Source organism: Bos taurus, chromosome X (assembly GCF_002263795.3).
Source record: "Bos taurus isolate L1 Dominette 01449 registration number 42190680 breed Hereford chromosome X, ARS-UCD2.0, whole genome shotgun sequence".
Taxonomy (NCBI): Eukaryota; Metazoa; Chordata; class Mammalia; order Artiodactyla; family Bovidae; genus Bos; species Bos taurus.
The window spans coordinates 71,215,260-71,241,917 of NC_037357.1; the positions used below are offsets into that span (position 1 = coordinate 71,215,260).

The following is a 26,658-nucleotide window of genomic DNA, read 5'->3' on the forward strand; positions in this document are numbered from 1 at the left end:
AGAAGGGAATGGCTACCCACTCCAGTAATCTTGCCTGGAGAATCCCATGGACAGAGAAGCCTGGTGGCTACAATCCATGGGATTGAAAAGAGTCAGACATGACTGAGCAACTAAGCACACCACCTTTTGAATTTTGAGGATTGTTCTTGTTCAGTCACTCAGTCGTGTTTGACTCTGACTCTTTGTGACCCCATGGGCTTCAGCACGCCAGGCCTCCCCATCCCTCACCATCTCCTGGAGCCTGCTCAAACTCATGTCCATAGAGTTGGTTATACCATCCAATCATCTTGTTCTCTGTCGTCCCCTTCTCCTCCTGCCTTCAATCTTTCCCAGCATCAGGGTCTTTTCAAATGAGTCAGCTCTTCACAACAGGTGGCCAAAGTATCGGAGCTACAGCTTCAGCATCAGTCCTTCCAATGAATATTCAGAACTGATTTCCTTTAGGATTGACTGGTTTGATTTCCTTGCAGTCCAAAGGAATCTCAAGAGTCTTCTCCAACACCACAGTTCAAAAGCATCAATTCTTCTGCACTCAGCCTTCTTTATGGTCCATTTCTCACATCCATACATAATTAATGGGAAAACCATAACTTTGACTATATGAACCTTTGTCGGCAAAGTGATGTCTGCTTTCTAATACACTGTCCAGGTTTGTCATAGCTTTCCTTTCAAGAAGCAAACATATTTTAATTTCATGGCTGCAGTCATTGTCTGCAGTGATTTTGGAGCCCAAGAAAATAAAGTCTGTCACTGTTTCCATTGAATTTTGAGGATAATCCATGTAAAAGTCAGTAACAGAAGTGATAGAAGGCTCAGTTAAATTAGTGGGTTTTTATCTCCATGATACTAAAGGAGGTGTTCAGTTTGTGTGGAGTGTGTCAAGTAATTTGTTCATGATTTGCATATTTACAAATTTAAGTAGATATACAGATATCCCATAAATATGGTACTTTGAGGCATTTGCCATCCTAACAGATATTTTTAGTGAATTAAGAGTTACTGTTATATCTAACATGCTAAGAATTATACATGGCCCTCGATGACTGTCACCTGTCATGCTTATGTGAGACAGAAAGCAGAGAACCCTTCAGATAAATAACTCTTTGAGGCCTTTCTCACATTATTGAATGTTTTTTTTTTTGTAAATATGGGAGGGTTTTTTTTAAAATTTTATTTTATTTTTAAACTTTACATAATTGTATTAGTTTTGCCAAATATCAAAATGAATCCGCCACAGGTATACATATGTTCCCCATGTTGAGAACACTGTTCTCTATGTACTGAGTTAAGGCTGTAGCCAGGCCTGGTGTCAGTGGTCATTATAGTATAGCTTCAGTGATGTCTTTACCCTCTAATCATTAGCTCTGGATCACAAGTATTTCTTCCATCTTCTGGAACTGCCTAACAAGTAAGTACACATGCCTCCTAGAGTATTCCACATCTTCAGAGGGCTGAACAAAATGGGCTATAATACTTTTTAAAGTAGATTCTGCCCTAGCAATATGAACATTTATCCAGGTTTGAATCTTCAGGAAATGTAAAAAATGTTTCTTAACTTGATATATCTGTAAGTCCATTTTCAAATATCAATTTTACTTCCTACAGGGATGATTTATATCTACAGAGTTAGTGCCTATAGGTACATGCTCACTAAAATATATCCCTACAAAGTGGCTTTGGACAGATGTGACTGAAAGCCATACATTGCTAGAACAATTAGGAACAATTGTTCAGAACAATTAGGAATGGGTATCACAAAGTTTCCCTAAGGAATAAAATTTAAATTTCCTACAGGAAAAAATACTTTGGAGTTAAAAGGTTACTGATATCCTTTTCAACACACAAATGTATTTGCAAGTAGACAATGGCACTGTTCAAGAATTTAGATCAATCTTTTTCAAAGAGCAAACCACACTCCGCACTTCCATCCAAAGAATGCTTACCTGTCAGGGTTTGAGATTTAGGGTATCCATCCCACCAAAGACACAGAGCAGGGCTGCTGAAAAACTGCCTACAGAAAAAATGTGTCTCCAGCTATCCTCAGTAACTTTCCTGTCTGTCAGCCAAAGGTCAAGTTTTGTTTTTGTTTTTGTTTTTGTTTTTTTTTAAAGAGGGAAACTGATAAGGTTTCTGCTTTAGAAAGTGTCAGAGTGAATGTTCAAATTCCAAAGGAAGAACAAAGCTTCAATAATCATGCTTCTAATGGGAAAACAGGAGTCTTTTTCATGACAGTGCTGACCTACAATAAAACATTTAATCAAGATGAGATTTTGTCTTGTTTTATAAATAACCTGACATATTTTCTCAGCTGACACTTTAAAGTGAAGATCAACAGAGGTTCCAACTGTGATGCACTAAAATTTAAAATGATTGTCTGACACTGTATTTCATACCTATTCAATAATATTTCTTGGGTGCCTTTTAAGTGTGTAAGAAATTTATGAGGTTCTCTCAAATGTCTAAAGAAAAATAGCAGATTCCCTCCTAAAATTACAATCTAGTGGGAAGGATTAGACATAAATATATTAAAAATTTTAATTACAACAATGGTGTTTAAATACGAAAGTAAAACAACCATACAAAGTGTTTAGGTGAGAGGAGTCAAGTGAATGACAAAGCAAATGAGTGGAAGGAACTTAGAACAGAAAGTAAGTGTTTATTGCTATGAGTGATGCCACTTAGACTAAGCTTAATAATGACTTCACAAATGCTACATACATATCCATCTATACTGAATGCAGTCTCATGCTTACTAAAAGCATAATGTGCTTAGTAAAGCTTAATATAAACAACCAGCTGTGAAAAATGAGCTCACAACTATTATGGCATATTGCACTAGAACAATGAAAAGTACAGTATTATAAAATAAACCTGTATACTTTCTAAATGGATGCTCAAAATTTCTATGATTAAATTCTTAATGAATAAACACTTATGTATGTATGCATTTTGTCTTTTTATACAATTTACAATTTGTGACCCAGTCAACTTATGCAAAAATAAATTCAGATATATAGACTCCCTTCAATTGGTTCTATTTGTTTCAAATCTGCCATAAGAGAAGCTGCTCTAATTTGTAGAGAAATAATAAGCTTATATTGGCTTAGCCAGTGCCTAATAAGCATTTAAGAGTGGGGTGAAGGAAGCATGAACAAATAGAATTTAAAGCTGTTTTTTTTTTTTTTTTTTTTTTTTAGTCTTTTACTAATCTACTTACCAAATATACCCAAAAGGAAAATCAAATCTGAACCCCCAGTCTGTTTGGCTATAGACCACAGCAGCATTGCCACTGTGTAGTCATTTGGTAACCAAAGAGATCTGCATGCATTTTTAAGAGAATACTGTAATGAGTCCTTAAGCCACTGGCTTCTTACCGCTTAATCTAATGGTGCAACCACAGCAAGAGACATTTGCTTTCAGCTTGCCTGTTTTGCAATATTTTAAAAAATGCTTTGGTCACAATCAGCCATGAAAAACTTGTAATTCATATCTCTTTACCAACAAGTCTGCGACAAATCTAGGTTAAGACTATTAAGAATTTTCTTGTTGATCTCCCACCTCTACCTCTAGCTCTCTGGAGTTCTCCTGACAGATATTCCACGATGTAGCAGCATAAGAGCACAATGCAAGGTTTGCTATTTTATTGCTGCCTGCCATCCCAAAATGCTGTTACTACTTTCTCTTTTAGTTGCACTTTTACCACATTACGTCTAAAGAGATGTTAAGGCCCAAGTAATTTCAGAATTAGAGCCTTGTGTGAAAAGACGAAAGGTAGATATTTAAAGGTACTTTCTCAAAAATAGCTATTACTATGTCTTAAGGTGGTCACTGGAGAAGGCAATGGCACCCCACTCCAGTACTCTTGCCTAGAAAATCCTATGGACGGAGGAGCCTGGTAGGCTGCAGTCCATGGGGTCGCTAAGAGTTGGATACTACTGAGCGACTTCACTTTGACTTTTCACTTTCATGCATTGGAGAAGGAAATGGCAACCCACCTCAGTGTTCTTGCCTGGAGAATTCCAGGGACGGGGGAGCCTGGTGGGCTGCCATCTATGGGGTTGCACAGAGTCAGATACGACTGAAGTGACTTAGCAGCAAGGTGGTCACAGTAAAGACAGTACAGTCACGCCTAATTTTCTGGGTTAAGAAGACTTTTCTTGATCAGTTCTGAATAATCTCATCTATTCAGCCCTTTCATATCTGAAGTTTTTCTCTAGTGTAAGAAGGAACTGTGATGTCTCTTCAATTCCTTCAGACACTGCTCCATGTGTAGATCCAGGAAGTTGTGAAATAAGGAGCACCAATTTGATTCAATTTGATTCAATTCAATTCAATCTTCTGATGCCTGAAACTTTATCATTACTGACTTAGAATGGGCAGGAAGTGTGCATGTTTGAGTGGAAGGAGGGACTGCCTGGAGAGGAGTAGGTAAGGAAACAGTGAAGTTTCTTTGTGTGCCTTAGAATTTTGCACAGAGTCGTCCCTACTTAAACTCTAACAGAAGGTTACACAAAAATGCATCAGCAATGCCCTCCCAAGGTAATCTGAAAACAAAATTTCCAAGCCTTACTGTATGTTATTATTGAGTTAAGCTTTGTGCCAGATAAAGACCTTTAAGGAGAAAGGAAGACTAAGGCTTGTTGAGTGTTTGCTGAGTATCAAATTCTTTGTGAGGCTATGTATACATTGCTCTTGAAATCCTCACAATTCTGAAAGGTTAGTATGATTATTCATTTTACAACAATGGAAACTGAGATTTAGAAAGGTTGACAGACCTGCCTGAGAAGAATGACCTATTAATTGCATGTACCAAAATACAAATCTAAAGCTATCTGGATGCAAAGCCCTGTTCTTTTTCACTACATGCAGTACATAATAGAATTCACAATCTTGCTGGGGAAATGGGACTGACACATATGAGAGAGTTCCTTCTAAACTATGTGATACAGAATAGAAAGACAACAAACCTGAGATATGTTATCTTCCAAATAGCCTCATTTAGTGTATTTGATTTTCCAGGTATTATGGTCTCTTTTCACTTGACCAGTCTAAATTGACCCCACTGAATTCCCAAGTCCACCAATTTGTGGGCTGGCTTGCTTGTACATAGGCAGCATGCACAGAGGAGAACTGAATGGAATATAATGAGGCCTCTGATTTCTTGTTGACTGCACTGAGAACAATGTAGCTCATGTCTCCCCTTTGCCAAGCATTTCATCACTTAATGGTTCTGAGTGGGTGAAGTTGGTATGCAGGGTATATTTCTGTATTTTAAATTTACAAAGAAACAGATAAGAAAGAGCAAGAACATCAGATGCTTCCCATTCTTTATTATTTGTTAAATAAGCAATGTACCCATCACTTTAAAAAAGTCCAACAATCATCTCATACAGCAAAATGATCATAATACAATAAACTACTCACTTGAAAGTAAAAAAAAAAAAAAAAAAAAAAAGCTTTAACTGAGTCAGTAAGAGACAGAGGGACTAAAAGAAAGAGTATCTACAGAGAAAAGTTTCAGATAAGAGAAGGCTTATAAAGACGAGATAATTCAGAACTGAAACTTAATTTAGTCAAGAAAAGCTCTTTTAATCCAGAAAATGAAGGTGGCTATACTTTCACCTCCTGCAGGTTAACTTCAAACCCACATAGTCTTATCAAATGTACATGCCAAGAGAAATGTCTGTTGTTGTTTGGCTGCTAAGTCATGTCCAACTCTTTGTGACCCCATGGACTACAGCTCACTGGGCTCCTCTGTCTAGAGAAGTATTAGCAGGTTAATAAATAATAGACTAACTTGACCAAAGACTGAAAGCCACAGAATCAAAATATATACTGTAATCCTACTGCTGCTACACTGGTTCCCTGTGGCCAATTTCAACCTTACCCCCTACTGCTTAAATTTAAAGTTTCTACATAATGTTTTACCTACCACTATAAAAATATGCATTACTCAGCCATCTTATAGCAGATCAAGCTGCCTTTATTCTTGCCTGAGTTTATTGTGCCAAAGACCTAGAAAAGGTCAGTTTTCATTCCAATCCCAAAGAAAGGCAATCCAAAGACCGTACAAACTACACTTCAGCTGTGTTCATTAAGCATGCTAGCAAGGTAATGCTCAAAATCCTTCTAGCTAAGCTTCAGAAGTACATGAACCAAGAACTTCCAGATGTACGAGTTGGATTTAGAAAAGACAGAGGAACCAGAGATCAAATTGTCAACATTTGTTGGATCATGGAGAAAGCAAGGGAATTCCAGGAAAAAAAAAAAATCTATTTCTGCTTCAGTGACTACACTTAAGCCTTTGACTGTGTGAATCACAACAAACTGTGGAAAATCCTTAAAGAGATACCAGACCACCTTACCTGTTTCCTGAGATCCTGTGTGTAGTTCAAGAAGCAACAGTTAGAACCAGACATGGAACAACAGATTAGTTCAAAATTAGAAAAGGAATACATCAAGGCTGTATATTGTCACTCTACTTATGTAACTTATACACAGAGTACATCATACGAAATGCTGGGCTGGATGAATCACAAGTTGGAATCAAGACTGTGGGGAGAAATATCGACCTCAGATATGCAGAGGATACCACATTAATGGCAGAAAGTGAAGAGCAACTAAAGAGCCTCTTGATGAGGGTGAAAGACAAGAGTGAAAAAGCTGACTTAAAACTCAGCATTCAAAAAACTAAGATCATGGCATCCTGTCCAATCATTTCATGGTAAATAGATGGCAAAAAAGTGAAAACAGTGACAGATTTTACTTTCTTCGGCTCCAAAATCATTGTGGACGGTGAGTGTATTCATGAAATTAAAAGATAATTGTTCTTAGGAAGGAAAGCTATGACAAACCTAGACAGTGTATTAAAAAGCAAAGACATTATTTTGCCAACAAAGGTCCATCTAGTTGTAGATATGTTTTTTTCCAGTAGTCATGTATGAATGTGAGAGTTGGACCATAAAGGAAGGCTGAGCACCAAAGAACTGATGCTTTCAAACTGAGGTGCTAAAGAAGACATTTGAGAGTGACTTGGACAGCAAGATCAAACCAGTCAAGTCCATTCATATTGCTGAAAATGGTAAAATTTCATTCTTTTTCATGCTTGAATAAGATTCTAGTGTACATATATAACACATATTCTTTATCCATTAATCTGTTGATGAACACTGAGATTGCTTCCATATCATGTAAATACTGCTGCTATGAACATTGTGGTGTGGTAGTTTTTTGAGTTAGTGTTTCAGCTGTTTTTGGATATATACCCAGGAATGGAATTGCTGAGTCATGTAGTAGTTTTATTTTTACTTTTTAAAGAAACCTCCATACTGCTTTCCATAGTGACTTTACCAACTTACATTTTCACCAACAGTGTACATGGGTTCCCTTTTACAGAGGAAAAACACACTTTAAAGCACAGACTGTAAGAAGAGAGAATGAAAAACACTGCATAATCATAAATGGATTAATATAAGAAGAAGATACAATGATTGGAAATATATATACACACAACAAAGGAGTGCCTCAATGTCTAAGGCAAATATTAACAGTAAATAAAGGGAGAAATTGTCACCCTGCTTATTTAACTTATACGCAGAGTACAACATGAGAAATGCTGGACTGGAAGAAGCACAAGCTGGAATCAAGATTGCCGGGAGAAATATCAATAACCTAAGATATGCAGATGACACCACCTTTATGGCAGAAAGTGAAGAGGAACTAAAAAGCCTCTTGATGAAAGTGAAAGTGGAGAGTGAAAAAGTTGGCTTAAAGCTCAACATTCAGAAAACGAAGATCATGGCATCCAGTCCCACCACTTCATGGGAAATAGATGGGGAAACAGTGGAAACAGTGTCAGACTTTATTTTGGGGGGCTCCAAAATCACTGCAGATGGTGACTGCAGCCATGAAATTAAAAGACGCTTGCTCCTTGGAAGGAAAGTTATGACCAACCTAGATAGCATATTCAAAAGCAGAGACATTACTTTGCCAACAAAGGTCCATCTAGTCAAGGCTATGGTTTTTCCTGTGGTCATATATGGATGTGAGAGTTGGACTGTGAAGAAGGCTGAGCACCAAAGAATTGACGCTTTTGAACAGTGGTGTTGGAGAAGACTCTTGCGAGTCCCTTGGACTGCAAGGAGATCCAGCCAGTCCATTCTGAAGGAAATCAGCCCTGGGATTTCTTTGGAAGGAATGATGCTAAAGCTGAAGCTCCAGTACTTTGGCCACCTCATGTGAAGAGTTGACTCATTGGAAAAGACTTTGATGCTGGAAGGGATTGGGGGCAGGAGGAGAAGGGGGACGACAGAGGATGAGATGCCTGGATGGCATCACTGAGTCGATGGACATGAGTCTGGGTGAACTCCGGGAGTTGGTGATGGACAGGGAGGCCTGGCGTGCTGCAATTCATGGGGTCGCAAAAGAGTCAGACACGACTGAGCGACTGAACTGAACTGAACTGAAAGGGAGAAATTGACAGTAACACAATAATAGTATTAGACTTTAAGACCGCATTTATATCAGTGGACAGATAATCCAGACTGAAAATCAATAAGAAAGAACTGGCCTTAAAGGACACAATAGAGCAAATGAGCTTAATAGACATATATAAAAAACAGTCCATCCAAAAGCAATAGAAAACACATTTCTTTTAAGTGAACATATAACAGTCTCCAGAATAGATCACATGCAAGGCCATAGAAAATCTTGGTAAATTTAAGAAGACTGAAATCATACCAATCATTTTTCTAATTACAGTACTATGTGATAAGAAACAAAAGTTAAGGGAAAAAAAGATGCAAAAAAAAAAAAAAAAAAGACAAACACATGGAGGCTACTAAACAATTGGTCATGGAATAAATCAAAATGGCAGTGAAAAAATATCTAGAGACAAATGGAAATGAAACCACAATGGTCTTAAACCTATGGGATGTGGTGAAAACGGTTCAAAGAGAAGTCTACAGCAATCTAGATAAAGAGAAAAAATTCAGATAACGGTCTAAACTTACACCAAAAGGAACTAGAAAAAGAAGAACAAAGGCAAAAGATAGTATAAAAAGAGAAATAATGAAGAGCAGAGCAGAAACCAAGCAAATGCTGGGAAGGGGGGGAGGGGAGAAAAAGCAACAAAGAGACTAACAGCTGATTCTCTGAAAACAAACAAAATAATAAATTTTATGCCAGACTCAGGAAAGTTTTCCCTTGAAGTACGAAAGGAAGTAGGGCAAAGGCTAACAGAGTTTTGCCAAAAGAATGCACTGGTCATAGCAAACACCCCCTTACAACAACACAAGAGACAACTGTACACATGGACATCAACAGATGGTCAATACAGAAATCAGATTGATTATATTATTTGTAGCTGGAGCAGTCCTGTACAATCAGCAAAAACAAGACCGGGAGCTGACTGTGACTCACATAATGAAATCTTTATTGCAAAATTCAGAACAACTACGCCATTCAGTTATGACCTAAAAGAAATCCTTTAGGATTATACAGTGGAAGTGAAAAATAGATTCAGGGGATTACATCTGATAGACAGAGTGCCTGAACAACTACAGAAGGACGTTTGTAACATTGTACAGAAGGTGAGATCAAAACCATCCCCAAGAAAAAGAAATGCAAGAAAGTAAAACAATCATATGAGGAGGCCTTACAAATAGCTGAGAAAAGAGAAGCAAAGGAGAAAAGGAAAGATATACCCATCTAACTGCAGAGTTCCAAAGAATAGCAAAGAGAGATAAGAAAGCCTTCTTCAGCAATCAATGCAAAGAAATAGAGGAAAACAACACAATGGGAAAGACTAGAGATCACATCAAGAAAATTAGAGATACCAAGGGAATATTTCACGCAATGATGGGCACAAAAGAGGACAGAAACAGTATGGACGTAACAGAAGCCAAAGATATTAAGAAGAGGTGGCAAGAATACACAGAAGAACTACACAAAGAAGATTTTAGTGACCCCGATGACCACGATGGGGTAATCACTCACCTAAAGCCAGACATTTTTGAGTGCTAAGTCAAGGGAGCCTTAGGAAACAGTACAAAGCTACTGGAGATGATGGAATTCCAGCTGAGCTATTTCAAATCCTAAAAGATGATACCATTAAAGTGTTGCACTCAATATGCCAGCAAATTTGGAAAACTCAGCAGTGGCCAGAAGACTGCAAAAGGTCAGTTTTCATTCCATTCCCAAAGGAACGCAATGCCAAAGAATGTTCAAACTACCATACAATTGCACTCATTTCACATGCTAGCAAAGTAACGCTCAAAATTGCCCAAGCTAGGCTTCAACAGTAGGTGAACCACGAACTTCCAGATGTTCAAGCTTGATTTAGAAAAAGCAGAGGAAGCAGAGATCATATTGCCAACATCTATTAGATCAGAGGAAAACCAAGAGAGTTCCATAAAAACATCAATTTCTTCTACATTGACTAAGCTAAAGCCTTGTACTGTGTGTATCAAAACAAATGGTGGGAAATTCTTCAAAAGATGAAGAATTTCAAAACACCAGAAAGGGAAAACCTCCAAAAGAAAGGGAAGACCACATTTCTTCCTTCCTAGAAACTTGTATGCAGGTCAAGAAGCAACAGCTGGAACCAGACATGGAACAATGGACTGATTCAAAATTGGGAATGGAGTACGTCAAGGCTGTAAACTGTCACACTGCTTATTTAACTTATATACAGAGTCCATCATGTGAAGCTCAAGCAGGAATCAAGATAGCTGGGGAAAATATCAATAACCCCAGATATGCAGATGACATCTCTTTTATGGCAAAAAGTGAAGAGGAACTAAATATTGATGAAGGTGAAATAAGAGAGTGGAAAAGCTAGTTTAAAACTCAATATTTGGAAAACAAGATGGTGGAGGAGGAGGTGGACGTGGATGTATCTCTCCATGGATACATCAGGAATACACCTTCAGACATAGAAGTGCATGCAGAACACCAGCTGAGAATGGACAGGAGTATCTAAGAAGCAGAAAATAGTCTATACAGCTACGCAAAACTGGGTAAAATGAAGGAACTAGGGGGAAAAGCAAGAGTGTTAGTAGGACTGGACCTAAACTTGGCAGGTGGGGAAACTGAATCAGAGATCCGATCCCCACATTGGGGCAGTTGTGTCAGAGGAGAAATATTTAAGGCTGAGAGTGAAACAGCTGATCTGTGGCAGCCTAAATGGAATGAAAACAGACACTCCTTGCTGCAGCCATACATACCATAGACAGGGACACGAGTCCTCTGGAAGGCGCAGCAGCTAGGAGCTGGAGGTTAGGGATTGTGGAACAATCCCAGGATGAGGGTTGCTGTTGACTGTGGAGAGACGGATAGAGGGGATGTGAGGGAGGAGACTGTGGTGGAAAATGCCTGTGGAGGAGAGCCAGGCAGCCATGGAAGCAAGGCAATACTGCTGAGTCACGTGTGGGGGGTGGAGCCATGACCATAGCCTCTCTCTCCCCACACTCCAGCACTGGCAGCTGAACAGTGGAGAGGTTGGCCCATCAAATGCCTGAGGTACTGAACTACAGAGTTAGGACTCCACCCAGGATTCCCCTTTAATCTCATTCAAAATTGATGGACAAATAAAAAGCTTTTCAGACAAGCAAAAGTTAAGTGAATTCAAGGTGACCAACAAATGGGATTACAAGAAATGTTTTAAAAGAAACGTTGAAGGGATTATATAGTCAAGAAACACAAGAGAAGAAGAAGAAGAAGAAGAAAAAAAAAAAAACAGTCCCAAACAATTAAGAAAATGGCAATAGAAACATATATATCAATAATTACTTTAAATGTAAATGGATTACATGCTCCAATCAAAGGACACAGACTGGCTGAATGGATACAAAAATAAGACTCATGTACTTGCTGCCTAAAAGAAACCCACTTCAGACCTAAAGACACATATAGACTGAAAGTGAGAGGATGGAAAAATATATTCCATGCCAATGGGAAGTAAAGGAAAGCTGGGGTAGCAATCCTCATATCAGACAAAAGAGACCTTAAAATAAAGAAGTTTACAAAAGATAAGGAAGGATACTACATAATGATCAAGGGATTGATCCAAGAGGAAGACATAGCAATTGTAAATATCTATGCACCAAACACATGAGCACCTCAATACATAAGACAATCACTAACAGATATAAAAGGAAAAAAAAAAAAAAAAGTAACACAATAATAGTAGGAGACTTTAAAACTGCATTCATACCAATGGACAGATCATCAAAACAGAAAATTGATAAGGAACCACAAGTCTTAAATCATGCATAAGCTGAGATGGATCTCATTAATGTCTTCAGGACATTCCATATAAATGCAGAATACAACTTCTTCTCAAATGCACATGGAACATTCTCCAGGATAGACCACATCGTGGGTAACAAATCAAAGCTCAGTAAATTTCAGAAAGTTGAAATTGTATCAAGTATCTTCTCTAACCACAATGGTATGAGACTAGATATCAATTACAAGAAAAAAAAAAAATGTAAGTAACTCAGACACATGGAGATTAAACAACACATTTATAAATAATCAACAGGTTAGTGAATAAATCAAAAGGGAAATTAAAACATTTCTAGGAACAAATGACAATGAAAACATGAGAGCTCAAAACCTATGGGATGCAGTAAAAGCAATTCTAAGAGGGAAGTTTATAGCAATACATTCCTACCTCAAGAAACAAGAAAAACATCGAATAGATAACCTATCTTTACACCTAACCAGAAAAAGAAGAACAAAAAAATGACAAAATTAGTAGAAGGAAAGAAATCATAAAAATCCAAGCAGAAATAAGTGAAAAGGAAATGAAAGAAACAATAGTAAAGCTTAATAAAACTAAAAGCTAGTTCTTTGAGAAGATAAAATTGACAAACCTTTAGCCAGACTCATCAAGAAAAAGAGAAGGATCAAATCAACAAAATTAGAAATTAAAAAGGAGAGTTTACAACAGACAATGCAGAAATACAAAAGATTATGAGACTATTATGAACAACAATATGGCAATAAAATGGATAGCCTGGGAGAAATAAATAAATTCTTAGAAAAGCTCAATCTTACATGACTGAAAAAGGAAGAAATGGAAATTATGCAAAACCAAATTACAAGCACTGAAATTGAAGCTGTGATCAAAAATTTCACACACAAAAGAAATCCAGGACCAGATGGCTTCACAGGAGAATTCTATCAAACATTTAGAGAAGAGCTAATGCCTATCTTTCTAAAACTCTTTCAAAAAATTGCAGAGGAAGGAATACTTCCAAATTAATTCTATGAGGCCAACATAACCCTGATACCAAAACCAGATAAAGACAACACACAAAAAGAGAAAACTACAGGCCAATTTCACTGATGAACATAGCTGCCAAAATCCTCAACAAAACTTTAGCAAACATAATTCAGCAACACATCATAAAGCTCATACACCATGATCAAATTCGGTTTATTCCAGGGATGCAAGGATTCTTAAATATACACAAATCAATCAATGTGATACACCATTTAAACAAAATGAAAGATAAAAACTATACAATAATCTCAATAGATGCAGAAAATGGCTTTGACAAAATTGAGCACCCATTTATGATTAAAATTCTTGAAAAAATGGGCATAGAAGGAAGCTGCATCAAAATATTAGCAGCCATATATGATAAGCTTACAGCAAACATTATTCTCAACATTGAAAAACTGAAAGCATTCCCCCTAAGAAGATGAAAAAGAAAAGGGTTCCCACTTTCACCACTATTATTCAACATAGTTCTAGAAATCCTAGCTACAGCAATTGGAGAAGAAAAAGAAATAAAAGGAATCCAGAATGAAAAAGAAGTAAAGCTCTCACTGTTTGCAGATGACATGATACTGTACATAGAAAACCCTAAAGATAGTATCAGAAAAGTATTAGAGCTAATCAGTGAATTTAGCAAAGTTGCAGGATACAAAACCAATACACAGAAGTCACTTGCATTTCTATATGCTAACAATGAAAAATCTGAAAGAGAAATTAAAGAATCAATCCCATTCATCATTGCAACAAAAACAATTAAATCTATAGGAATAAACTTACCTAAGGAGACAAAATGATTGTACACAGAAAATTATAAGACACTAATGAAAGAAATCAAAGACGACATAAACAGATGGAGAGATATTCCATGTTCCTTGGTAGGAAGAATCAATATCGTCAAAATGACTATACTATCAAATGCAATCTACACATTTAATGTGATCCCTATAAAATTACCAATAACATTTTTGACAGAACTAGGACAAAAAAAAAAAAAATCAAAATTCATATGGAAACACAAAAGACCCTGAATAGCCAAAGCAGTCTTGAGAATGAAGAATGGAGCTTGAGGAATAAACCTTCTTGACTTTAGACTATACCACAAGCTACAGTCATCAAGACAGTATGGTACTGGCAAAAACAAAACAAAACAAAACAAAACAAAAATAAAACATAAATATAGATCAATGGAACAAGATAGAAAGCCCAGAAATAAACCTATGCACCTATAGGTACCTTATTTTTGACAGAGAAGGCAATGATATAAAATTGGGTAAAGACAGCCTCTTTAATAAATGGTGCTGGGAAAACTGGACAGCTACATGTAAAGGAATGAAATTAGAACACTTCCTAACAACATACAAAAAGATAAACTCAAAATGGATTAAAACCCCAAATGTAAGACCAGAAACTATAGAACTCTTAGAGGAAAATATAGGCAAAACACTTAATGATATAAATCAAAGCAAGAGCCTCTATGACCCACCTCCTAGAGTAATGGAAACAAAAACAAAAGAAAACAAGTGAAATTTGATGAAACTTAAAAGCTTTTGCACAGCAAAAGAAACTACAATAAGCAAGGTGAAAAGACAACCCTCAGAATGGGAGAAAGTAATCACAAAGGAAACAACTGACAAAGGATTAATTTCCAAAATATACAAAGAGCTCATACAACTCTATGTCAGAAAAACAAACAATCTAATAAAAAAGTGGGAAAAAGACCTAAATATATATTTCTCCAAAGAAGACATACAGATGGCTAACAAACACATGAAAAAATGGTCAACATTGCTCATTATTAGAGAAATGCAAATCAAACTACAAATATCACCTCAGTCTGGTCTGAATGGCCATGATCAAAAAGTCTACAAACAATAAATGCTGCAGAGAGTGTGGAGAAAAGGGAACATTCTTGTACTATTGGTGGAATGTAAATTGATACAGCCACTATGGAAGACAGTATGGAGATTCCTTAAAAACTAGGAATAAAACCACCATAAATAAACAAAACCAGCAATCCCACTCCTAGGCATACACACTGAAGAAACCAAAATTGAAAGACACATGTATCCTATTGTTCACTGTGGTACTATTTACAATAGCTAGACCACGGAAGCAACCTAGATGTCCATTGACAGATGAATGGATAAAGAAGTTGTGGTACATATACACAATGGAATATTACTCAGCCATAAGAGGAACATATTTGAGTCAGTTCTAATAAGGTGGATGAAGTGAGAACCTATTATACAGACTGAAGTAAGTCAGAAAGAGAAAGAGAAATATTGTATTTTAACACATATATACAGAAACTAGAAGAATGGTTCTGAAGAATTTACTTACAGAACAGCAATGGAGAAACAGATATAGAGAATAGACTTATGTACATGGGGAGAGGGAAAGAGAGGTTGAGAAGTATGGAAAGTAACCCAGAAACTTACATTACCATATTAAAATAGATAGCCAACAGGAATTTGCTGTATGGCTCAGAAAACTCGAACAGGAGCTCTGTATCAACCTAGAGGGGTGGGATATGGAGGGAGATAGGAGGAGATTCAAAAAGGAGGAGATGTATGTACACCTATCGGAAAAGGTGATGGCACCCCACTCCAGTACTCTTGCCTGGAAAATCCCATGGATGGAGGAGCCTGGTAGGCTGCAGTCCATGGGGTCGCTAGGAGTCGGACACGACTGAGCGACTTCACTTTCACTTTTCACTTTCATGCATTGGAGAAGGAAGCGGCAACCCACTCCAATATTCTTGCCTGGAGAATCCCAGAGAAGGGGGAGCCTGGTGGGCTGCCATCTATGGGGTCGCACAGAGTCGGACACCACTGACGTGACTTAGCAGCAGCAGCAGCATATGTACACCTATGGCTGATTCATGTTGAGGTTTGACAGAAAACAACAAAATTCTGTAAAGCAACTCTCCTTCAGTAAAAAAAACAAAAACAAAAACAAACAAACAAAAAAAAACTCAATATTCAAAAAACTAAGAAAAATGGCATCTGGTCCCTTCACTTCATGGCAAATACATGGGGAAACAATGGAAATCGTGACATACTTTATTTGCTTGGGCAGCAAAATCACTGCAGATGATGAGTGCAGCCATGAAATTAAGAGACACTTGCTCCTTGGAAGAAAAGCTGTGACCAACCTAGACTGTGCATTAAAAAGCAAAGACATTACTTTGTCGACAAAGGTCAATATTGTCAAAGGTATCATTTTTCCAGTAGTTACGTATAGATGTGAGATTTGGACTATAAAGAAGGCTGAACACCAAAGAATTGATCCTTTTGAACTGTGGTGTTGGAGAAGACTCTTGAGAGTTCCTTGGACAGAAAGGATATCAAACCAGTCAATCTTAAAGGAAATCAATCCTGAATACTCATTGGAGGGACTGATGCTGAAACCAAAGCTCCAATACTTTGGCCACCTGATGTGAAGAGCCAAATCATTGGAAAGGACCCTGATGCTGGGAAAGATTGAGTGCAGGAAAGGAAAGGGATGACAGAGGATGGGATGGTTGGATGGCACCCCCGACTCAATGGACAGGAGTTTGAGCAAGCTCTTAGAAATGGTAAATGACAGAGAAACCTGGCATGCTGAAATTCATAGGGTTGCAAAATAGTGGGATATGGCTGAGCAACTGAAAAACAAGAAATCAAGAAAAAGGAGAAGACCCAAATCAAAGTCAGAAATAACTGAGGAAAAGTTACAAACAATACCACAGAAATGTAAGGATCATAAAAGATTCCTATGAAAAATTATAAGCTAATAAAATGGACAGATTGGAATAAATGAACATGTTCTAAAAATGTAGAATCTCCCAAGACTGAATCAGGAAATATGAACACAGAGAAAAACAGTAATGAAATTTAATCAATAATTTAAAATACTATCAACAACAGCAAAAAAAATTCCAGGACTAGATGACTTTATATGTGAATTCTACCAAACCTATGTACAAGAGCTAAAACCTATCCTTTTAAAATTGTTCTAAAAACCTGCATAGGAAGGAACTTCCAAACTCATTCTATGAGGCCAGTCTCACACGGTTACCAAAACCAAACAAACGTATCACACAGGAAAAAACAAAATTATAGGCCCAAATCACTGGTGAACATAGACACAGAAATCCTCATCATGTAAGTAAACAGAACCCAACAACACATTAAGAGGATCATATACCATGATCAAGTAGGATTTACCCCAGTGATGCGAGTATTCTTCAACACGTGAAATCAATTAATGTGAGACACCATGTTAACAGATTGAAGAATAAAAACAATATGATCGTCTCAATAGATGCAAATAACCTTTTGATAAAATCCAACATCCATTTATAATAAAAACTCTCCAGCAAGTTGACATCGAGGGAACTTGGAATGGCCTGTGTGCTCAGTCATGTCAAACCCTTTGTGTCCCCATGGACTATAGCCTGCCAGGCTCCTTTGACCATGGAATCTTCCAGGCAAGAATACTTGAGTGGGTTTCATGAAGGTAATTTCCTACTTCAAGGGATCTTCTCGACCCAGGGATCGAACACACATCTGTTACATTTCCTGCAATGAGAGGTGGATTCTTTACCACTGTGCCACCTGTGAAGACCCCAGAGGGAACCTACTTCAATATAATAAAGGCCATATATAACATGTCTACATATGACATTATATTCGATGGAGAAAATTTGAAAGCACTTCCTCCTAGATCGGGAACAAGAAAGACATGCCCATTCTCACCACAATTATTCAATATACTATTAGCAATCCTAGTGACAACAGTAAGACCAAAAAAAAAAAAAAGGAGTAAAAAGAATCCACACTGAAGGTGGGAGGGGGTCCCAAGATGGTGGCACGACAGAACAGGAAGACCACTTTTTCCCAAAAAATTCATCAAAAGATCATTTGAATGCTGAGCAACTTCCACAAAACAACTTCTGAATGCTGGAGAAGAACACCAGGCACCCAGAAAGGCAGCCCAATCTCTTTGAAAGGAGGTATGGCAAAATACAAAATATGAAAAGAGAGACAAATGATTTAGGGACAAGAGACCCATCCTGGGGAGTGGGTCGTGAAGGAGGAGAAGTTTCCACACAGTAGGAAACTCTCCAGGTTTGTCTGTGGGGAGTTTTGGAATCTCAGAGGGCAACATGACTGGGGGTAGGGGGGAACAGAATATGTGCCTAACCACAAATGCCAGCAGAGAAGCAGCCCAGAGGCTCACGTCCACCACCAGCAATTGGGGGATTGGCAGGGAGGCGTGGGTTGCATCATCAGTCCTTAGGGGAAGGACTGGGTTTGAATGTCCTGAGGATGATCTGAGGGACCTAATGTGACATAGCAACCCAAACTGTGAGATTGACAGAGAGACCAAAAAACGAAAGGACCTTTCCCAGGAAAGTTTCCAAAGCTGCATGGTGACCCCAGCACACTCAGAGAACAAAGGATTGTGCCTTAGCGAATTCCAAAGGAGAGCAAGCAGGCTGCCATTTATGGCTCTCCTTCCCTGGAGGCACAGAGGCAGGTGTGCCACAACCAGAGATGAAAGGCAAGGGGCTGCTGCAATCTCAGACCCAGAGACTGAATCTCCCACCAAACTGTGAGCAGGCTGCCAATTGCTAACCATGTCTTCAGGAAATCCTAGACTGTTCACATCCAGAAGGAGTGTCACGACCTGAGATCAGCTCCCCAGAGGAGATACACAGCACATGTGGGATGGTGTGCTCCTGGTGTACCCAGGAAACCGAGCTGCTGAGATTAGGGAGGTGGGTAAGATGCATGGCCCACCTGGGACAGTGAGCTCACCAGGCACCCAGTCACCTGAGTGGCTTGGACCTGGAAAGGGCACAAAACTCAGACCCCTTCTGGGTCTGTGCCCTTGGGGATCACCCAAGAACCTGAGCAGCTTGGACCTGGGAAGTGCACAAAACACAGGGCCCACTTGGGACAGTTCCCTTGCAGAGCACCCTGGAGCCTGAGCAGTGTGAACCCAGGAAATACATGCCACCTCAGGCTGTGGCAAACCAAGTGTAGTCCACCACTGCAAGCACTGCCCACACATGCCAGTGGCATTTGTTTGCAGCGTTCCTCCCTCTCCACAGCACAACTGAACAGCTGAGCCTAAGTAAGTGGCCACGGTGGCCCCATTGCACCAGGGTGGGGAAAAAAACACAGAAGAGACTTACAAAGAGAGGAAACCAAAATAAACAAAGAAGGGTACACCACCCTGGAGGTGACAAGTGCAACATATTAAAACCCTGCAGTTAATGCTGAGACTGCATTTAAGGGGGCAATTCAAGACCTTGAGAACAAGTACAAGCAGGAAGACGGGAATATCTAAAACTGAATTGACACCAAACTGCCCACAACTGCTCTAAAGAAATTCCTAGGTATATTTGGACTATTATCACTTTTTAAGTTCTTAAAAATTTTAGTTCTTTATTACTCCTTTAACTTTCATTTTTTTTTTTTAATTTTTTACCTTTACAATATTGTATTGGTTTTGCCATATATCAACATGAATCCACCACAGGTATACATGTGTTCCCCATCCTGAACCCTCCTCCCTCCCTGTACCATCCCTCTGAGTCGTCCCAGTGAACGAACCACATAGCCTATTATCGCCTTTCTAAAAATAAGCCCTATTTTTTAAGACAAAATCGATAGGAATATTTTTTAATATTAATGATCGATTTTGTTTTGAATTTTTTATATTTTATTTTTTAGAGTCTAACATCTATTCTAGGTTTTAATTCTTTAGTTTTGATATTTGTTATCAATTTTGTACCTTTAATAATCTAATCTTCAATATCCATTTTCACTTAATGATTTGATTACTGGGTTTATTGCTCTCTCCCCTTTTTACTCTTCATTTTCTCCTCCTGGTCACCTCTATCTTCCTCCACCCTCTTCTCTTCTCTATATAACTGTAAATCTCTCTCAGTGTTCCTGGCAGTGGAAAGTTGGTTCACCATTGACCTAGGAGGTTTATCTTCTGTGCTGTATGGATGGAGAAGTATTGAGGCTACTGTAAAAGGAGGACCAAAACCCAGAGGCATGAGGCTCAACTTCAGAAATTCAGAACTTTGGAGAACTTCTGATGCCAGGGAACATAAACAGACAAGAACTTACCCAAAAGTCTTTACAACTACACTGAAACCAAGCTCCAAGCATGAGCCAACAAGTCCTAGTCAAGACACAGCATGGTAATTCTCTAGCAAAACAGGAACACAACCCTGAACATTAAAAGACAGGCTGCCCAAAGCCATACCAAACACATAGACACACCACTACTCACTAATGAACATTTCATTGCACTCCAGAAAGAAGAGATCCACTCCACCCCACCAGAATATAGACACAAGATCCCCCAATGAGGAAACCTTTACAAATCACTGGTCCAACTCTACCCACAGGAAGCAGACTCCACAATTCAGAGGAATCAAGACCTTAGAGCCTGGAGGAAGGGCACCCCAAACGCAGTAATACAAGATGAAAAGGCAGAGAGATATTCAGTAAGTGAACGAACATGATAAAAACCCACAAAACCAAATGAAAGAGTAGGAGAAAAGAAGTCTACCTGAAAAAGAATCCAGAATAATGATAGTAAAGATGATGCAAAATCTTGAAAACAAAATGGAGGTACTGATAAATAGACTAGAGATAAGGATTGAGAAGATGCAAGAAATGTTTAAAAAAGATTTAGAAGAAATAAAGAAGAGTCAATCAATAATGAACAATGTAATAACTGAGATTAAAAGCACTCTGGAGGGAAATAACAGTAGAATAACTGAGGCAGAAGAGAGGCTAAGTGAGGTGAAAGATAGAATGGTGGAAATAAATGAAACACAGAGTATAAAAATAAAAAAGAATTAAAAGAAATGAGGACAACCTCAGAGACCTCTGGGGACAACGTTAAGTGCCCCAACATTCAAATCATGGTGGTGGTGGTTTAGTCACTAAGTCATGTCTGACTCTTGTGACCACATGAACTGTAGTCCACCTGGCTCCTCTGTCCATGGGATTTTCCAGGCAAGAATACTGGAGTGGATGGCCATTTCCTTCTCCAGGGGATCTTCCCGACCCAGGAAACAAACCCAGGTCTCCCACATTGCAGGCATAATCTTTACCGAACGGAGCTATGAGGGAAGCCCAGTTCAAATCATAGATGTCCCAAAAGTAGAACACAAAAAGAAAGGGCATGAGAAAACTCTTGAGGAGATAATAGTTGAAAATGCCCTAAAATGGGGAAGGAAATAGCCACCCAAGTCCAAGAAACACAGAGAGTCCCAAACAGGATAAACCTAAGGCAAAACACCCCAAGACACATATTAATCAAACTAATGAAAATTAAACACAAAGAGCAAATATTAAAAGCAGCAAGGGAAAGCAACCAATAAGACACAAGGGGATCCCCATAAGGAAATCAGTTGATCTTACAACAAAAACCCTTCAGGCCAGAAGGGAATGGCAGTACATACTTAAAGTAATGAATGAGAAAAACTTAGAACAAAGATTATTCTACCCAGCAAGGATCGCATTCAGATATGAAGGAGAAATCAAAAGCTTTACAGACAAGAAAATCTGAGCAAATGCAGCATCACCACACCAGCTCTTCAACAGCTGCTAAAGGATCTTCACTAGACAGGAAAAACAGAAGAGGTTTATGAAAACAGACACAAAACAACAAAGTAAATGTTAGTGGGATCATACTTTTCAATAATTACCTTAAATGCAAATGGGTTAAATATCCCAACCGAAAGACAAAACTGGCCAAATGGATATAAAAACAGACCCCTATATATGCTGTCTACAAGAGTCTCACCTCACACCTAGGGCCATATAGAGACTGAAAGTGAGGGATGTATAGACATATTTCAAGCAAATGGAGACCAAAAGAAAGCAGGAGTAGCAATAATCATATCTGATAAAATACACCTTGAAATAAAGACCATTGTAAGAGACAAAGAAGGACAGTACATAATAACTAAAGAATCAATCCAGGAAGATATAATAATTATAAAAATATACACATCCAACATAGGAGCACCTCAAAATGTAAGGCAAATGCTAACAAATATGAAAGAGAAAATCAACAGTAACACAGTAGTTGGGGATTTTAATAGACCACTCACACCTACGGATACATCAACCAAACAGAAAATTAGCAAGGAAACACAAGCTTTAAGTGATACAATGGAACAGGTAGACCAAATTGATATCTACAGAACATATCACGCCAAAACAATGAATTTGATCTTTTTCTCAAGTGCATATGGAGCATTCTCTAGGACAGATTACATCCTGAGCCATAAACCTAAGCTTGGTAAATTTAAAAAACTGAAGTCATTGCAAACAATTTTTTTTTAATCACAAAGTGGTAAGACTAGATGTCAACCACAGGAATAAAACTATCAATGTATGGAGGCTAAACAAAACACTTTTGAATAACCAATAGATCAGAGAAGAAATACAAAAGGAAATGAAAATATGCATAGAAACAAATGAAAATGAAAACATGACAACCCAAAACCTATGGGACTCAGTTAAAACAGTGCTAAGAAGGAGGTTCAATATAATACAAATCTTGTGTAATACCAGAGAAACATCAAATAAACAACCTAACTTGACACTTAAAGTAACTAGAAAAAGAAAAAAATAAAGAATTCCAAAGTTAGTAGAAGTTTGAAAGAAGTCATAAAAATCAGAGCAGAAATAAATGAAAAACGAAGGAGACTACAACAAAGATCAACAAAACTAAAAGCTGATTCTTTGAGAAGATAAATAAAAGAGACAAACCATTACTAAGACTCATCAAGAAAAAAGGGAGAAGAATCAAATCAACAAAATTAGAAATGAAAATGGAGAAATTACAACAAACAACAGAGAAATACAAAGGATCATAAGAGACTACTATCAGCAACTATGTGCCAAAAAAAAGGACAACTTGGAAGAAATAGACAAATGCTTAGGAAAGCATAAACCTCCAAATCTGAACCAGGAAGAAATAGAAAATCCAAACAGACAAGTCACAATCATGGAAATCCAAACTGCACTCAAAAACCTTCCAAGAGAAAAAAAAAAAAAAAAAACAGGACCAGATGGCTTCACAGGTGAATCCTACCAAAAACTTTAGAGAAGATCTAACACCTATCCTTCTCAAACTCTTCCAGTAAGTTGCAGAGGAAGGTAAACTCACAAACTCACTCTTTGAGGCCACCATCACCCTGATAACCAAACCAGACAAAGATGCCACAAAAAGACAAAACCACAAGTCAATAGCAATTATGAACATAGATGCAAAAATCCTCAACAAAATTCTAGCAAACAGAATCCAACAACATATTAAAAAGATCATACATCATGACCAGGTGGACTTTATCCCAGGGATGCAAGGAGTCTTCAGTATTCACAAATCAATCAATGTGATACATCAGATTTAACAAATTGAAAGATAAAAACCTATATGATTATCCCAATAGAGGTAGAGAAAGACTCTGACAAAGTTCAACATCCATTTATGATTAAAAAAAAAAAAAAAAAACCTCTCCGTAAAGCAGGCATAGAAGGAACAACCTCAATATAATAAAAGCTATATACAACAAAGGAAACAGCCAACATTATCCTGAATGGTAAAAAATTGAAAGCATGTCCTGTAAAAGCAGGAAGAAGACAAGGGTTCCCACTCTAAGCACTACTAATCAACACAGTATTGGAAGTCCTAGTCACAACAATCACGGAAGAAAAAAATAATAAAGGAATCCAGATTGGAAAAGAAAAACTCACTGTTTGCAGATGACATGATCCTGTATATAAAATACCCTAAAGAAACCACCAGAAAATTATGAGAGCTAATCAAAGAATATAGTAAATTTGCAGGATATAAAATTAATACACAGAAATCTCACATTTCTATACACTAATAATGAAAAAAAACAGAAAGAGAAATAAAGCAAACAATGTTATTCTCCATTGCTACAAAAAGAATAAAATATTTAGGAACAAATTTACCTAAAGAAAAAAAAAGACCCATATATAGAAAACTATAAAACACTGATGAAAGAATCAAAGATGACACAAATAGATGGAGAAAAATACATCATGTTCATGGATTGGAAGAATCAATACAGTGAAAATGAGTATACTACCCAAAGCAATTGATAGATTCAATGAAATCCCTATCAAGCTAACAATTTTCCAGAGAACTAGAACAAGAAATTTCACAATTTGTTTGGAAACACACAAAAAAACTAAAATAGCCAAACCAGTCTTGAGAAGGAATAATGGAACTAGAGGAATCCACCTGCTTGACTTCAGACTGTATGACAAGTCTACAGTCATCAAGACAGTATGGTACTGGAAGAAAGACAGAATTATAGATCAATGAAACAGAATGGAAAGCCCAGAGATAAACCCACACACCTATGAATACCTTATTTTTGACAAAGGAGACAAAAATATACAATGGAGAAAAGACAATCTCTTTAACAAGCAGTGCTGGGAAAACTGGTCAACCATCTGTAGAAGAATGAAACTAGAACACTTTCTAACACCATACACAAAAATTAACTCAAAATGGATTAAAGATTTAAATGTAAAACCAGAAACTATTAACCTCTTAGAGGAAAACATAGGCAGAACATTCTCTGACATAAATCACAGCAAGATCCTCTAATACCCACCTTTCAGAGCAATGGAAATAAAAATAAACAAATGGGACTTAATTAAACTTAAAAGCTTTTGCACAATGAAGTAAACTATAAGCAAGGTGAAAAGACAGCCTTCAGAATGGGAGAAAATAATAGCAAATGAAACAACAAAGAATTAATCTCCAATATATACAAGAAGCTCATGCAGCTCAACTCCAGAAAAACAAACAACCCAATCAAAAAATGGGCCAAAGAACTAAACAGACATTTCTCCAAAGAAGACATACAGATGGCTAACAAACACATGAAAAGATGCTCATCATCACTCATTATTAGAGAAATGCAAATCAAAACCACAATGGGGTATCATCTCACACCAGTAAGAATGGCCACCATCAAAAAGTCAACATACAATAAATGCTGGAGACGGTGTAGAGAAAAGGGAACCCTCTTACACTGTTAGTGGGAATGTAAACTTGTACAGCCACTATGGAGAACATTCCTTAAAAAACTGGAAACAGAACTGCTATATGACCTAGCAATCCCACTACTGGACATACAGACCAAGGAAACCAGAACTGAAAGAGACACATGTACCTCAGGGTTCATTGCAGCACTGTCTACAATAGCCAGGACATGGAAGCAACCTAGATGTCCATTGGCAGACAAATGGATAAGGAAGTATGGTACATGTACACAATGTAGTATTATTCAGCTATTAAAAAAAAAAAAAAGAATGCATTTGAGTCAGTTCTAATGAGGTGTAACAATTTGGAGCCTATTATACAAAGTGAAGTAAGTCAGAAAGAGAAACACCAATACAGAATATTAATGCATATATATGGAATTTAGAAAGACAGTTATGATGACCCTATATGCAAGACAGCAAAAGAGATACAGATGAAAAGAACAAGACTTTTTGATTATGTGGGAGAAGACAAGGGTGGGATGATTTGAGAGAATAGCACAGAATCATGTATATTATCATATGTAAAATAGATGACCAGTGGAAGTTCAATCCATGAAGCAGGGCACTCAAAGCCCTGCTCTGAGACAACCCTGAGTGATGGGATAGGGAGGGAGGTGGAAGGGGTTTCAGGATGGGGGGACACATGTGCATCCATGGCTGATTCATTTCAATGTATGGCAAAAACCATCACAATATTGTAAAATAATTATCCTTTAAAGTGAATTAATTAAAACAAATGAGAATCCACATTGGTAAGAAAGTAGCAAAATTGTCACTGTTTACAGATGGCATGATACTACATATAGAAAATTCTACAGATGTCACCATAAAACTTCTAGAACTCATCAGTGAAGATGGTAAAGTTGCAGGACACAAAACTAATACATAGAAATCTATTATATTTTTATACATTAAAGACAAAATATCTGAAAAATTAAGAAAGCAATCCCATTTACCATCACATCAAAAAAAAAAAAAAAAAAAAGCCTAAAAACCTAAGTAAGAAGATAAAAGACCTGTGCTCAGAAAACTATGACACTGATAAAAGAAATTGAAGATGACAAAACAGATGGAAAGATACACTGTGTCCACAGATTGGAAGAATTAGTATTGTTAAAATGAAGATACTATCTAAAGTGATCTAAATACTCAGTACAGTCCCTACCAAAATACTAATGGTATTTTTCACAGAACTAAAACAAATAATTCTATAATTTCTATGGGAACAAAAGAACCCAAATAGCCAAAACAATA

At 37.5% G+C, this 26,658-nt stretch overlaps 1 protein-coding gene across 3 annotated transcripts in view; it reads right to left on the reverse strand.

The window, feature by feature from the left end:
* The window catches only part of SH3BGRL (SH3 domain binding glutamate rich protein like), a 128,019-nt gene that overhangs the window by 13,154 nt on the left and 88,207 nt on the right, over positions 1–26,658 (reverse strand). The window contains exon 1 of one of the 3 annotated variants that reach the window (XR_009493454.1): positions 1,944–26,363. The exons of the other annotated variants lie outside the window; for them this stretch is intronic. The gene's annotated coding sequence lies outside the window, so the exon portion shown is untranslated. Of the gene's footprint in view, positions 1–1,943; positions 26,364–26,658 lie in introns of those variants that run through there. 3 annotated transcript variants of the gene reach the window in all.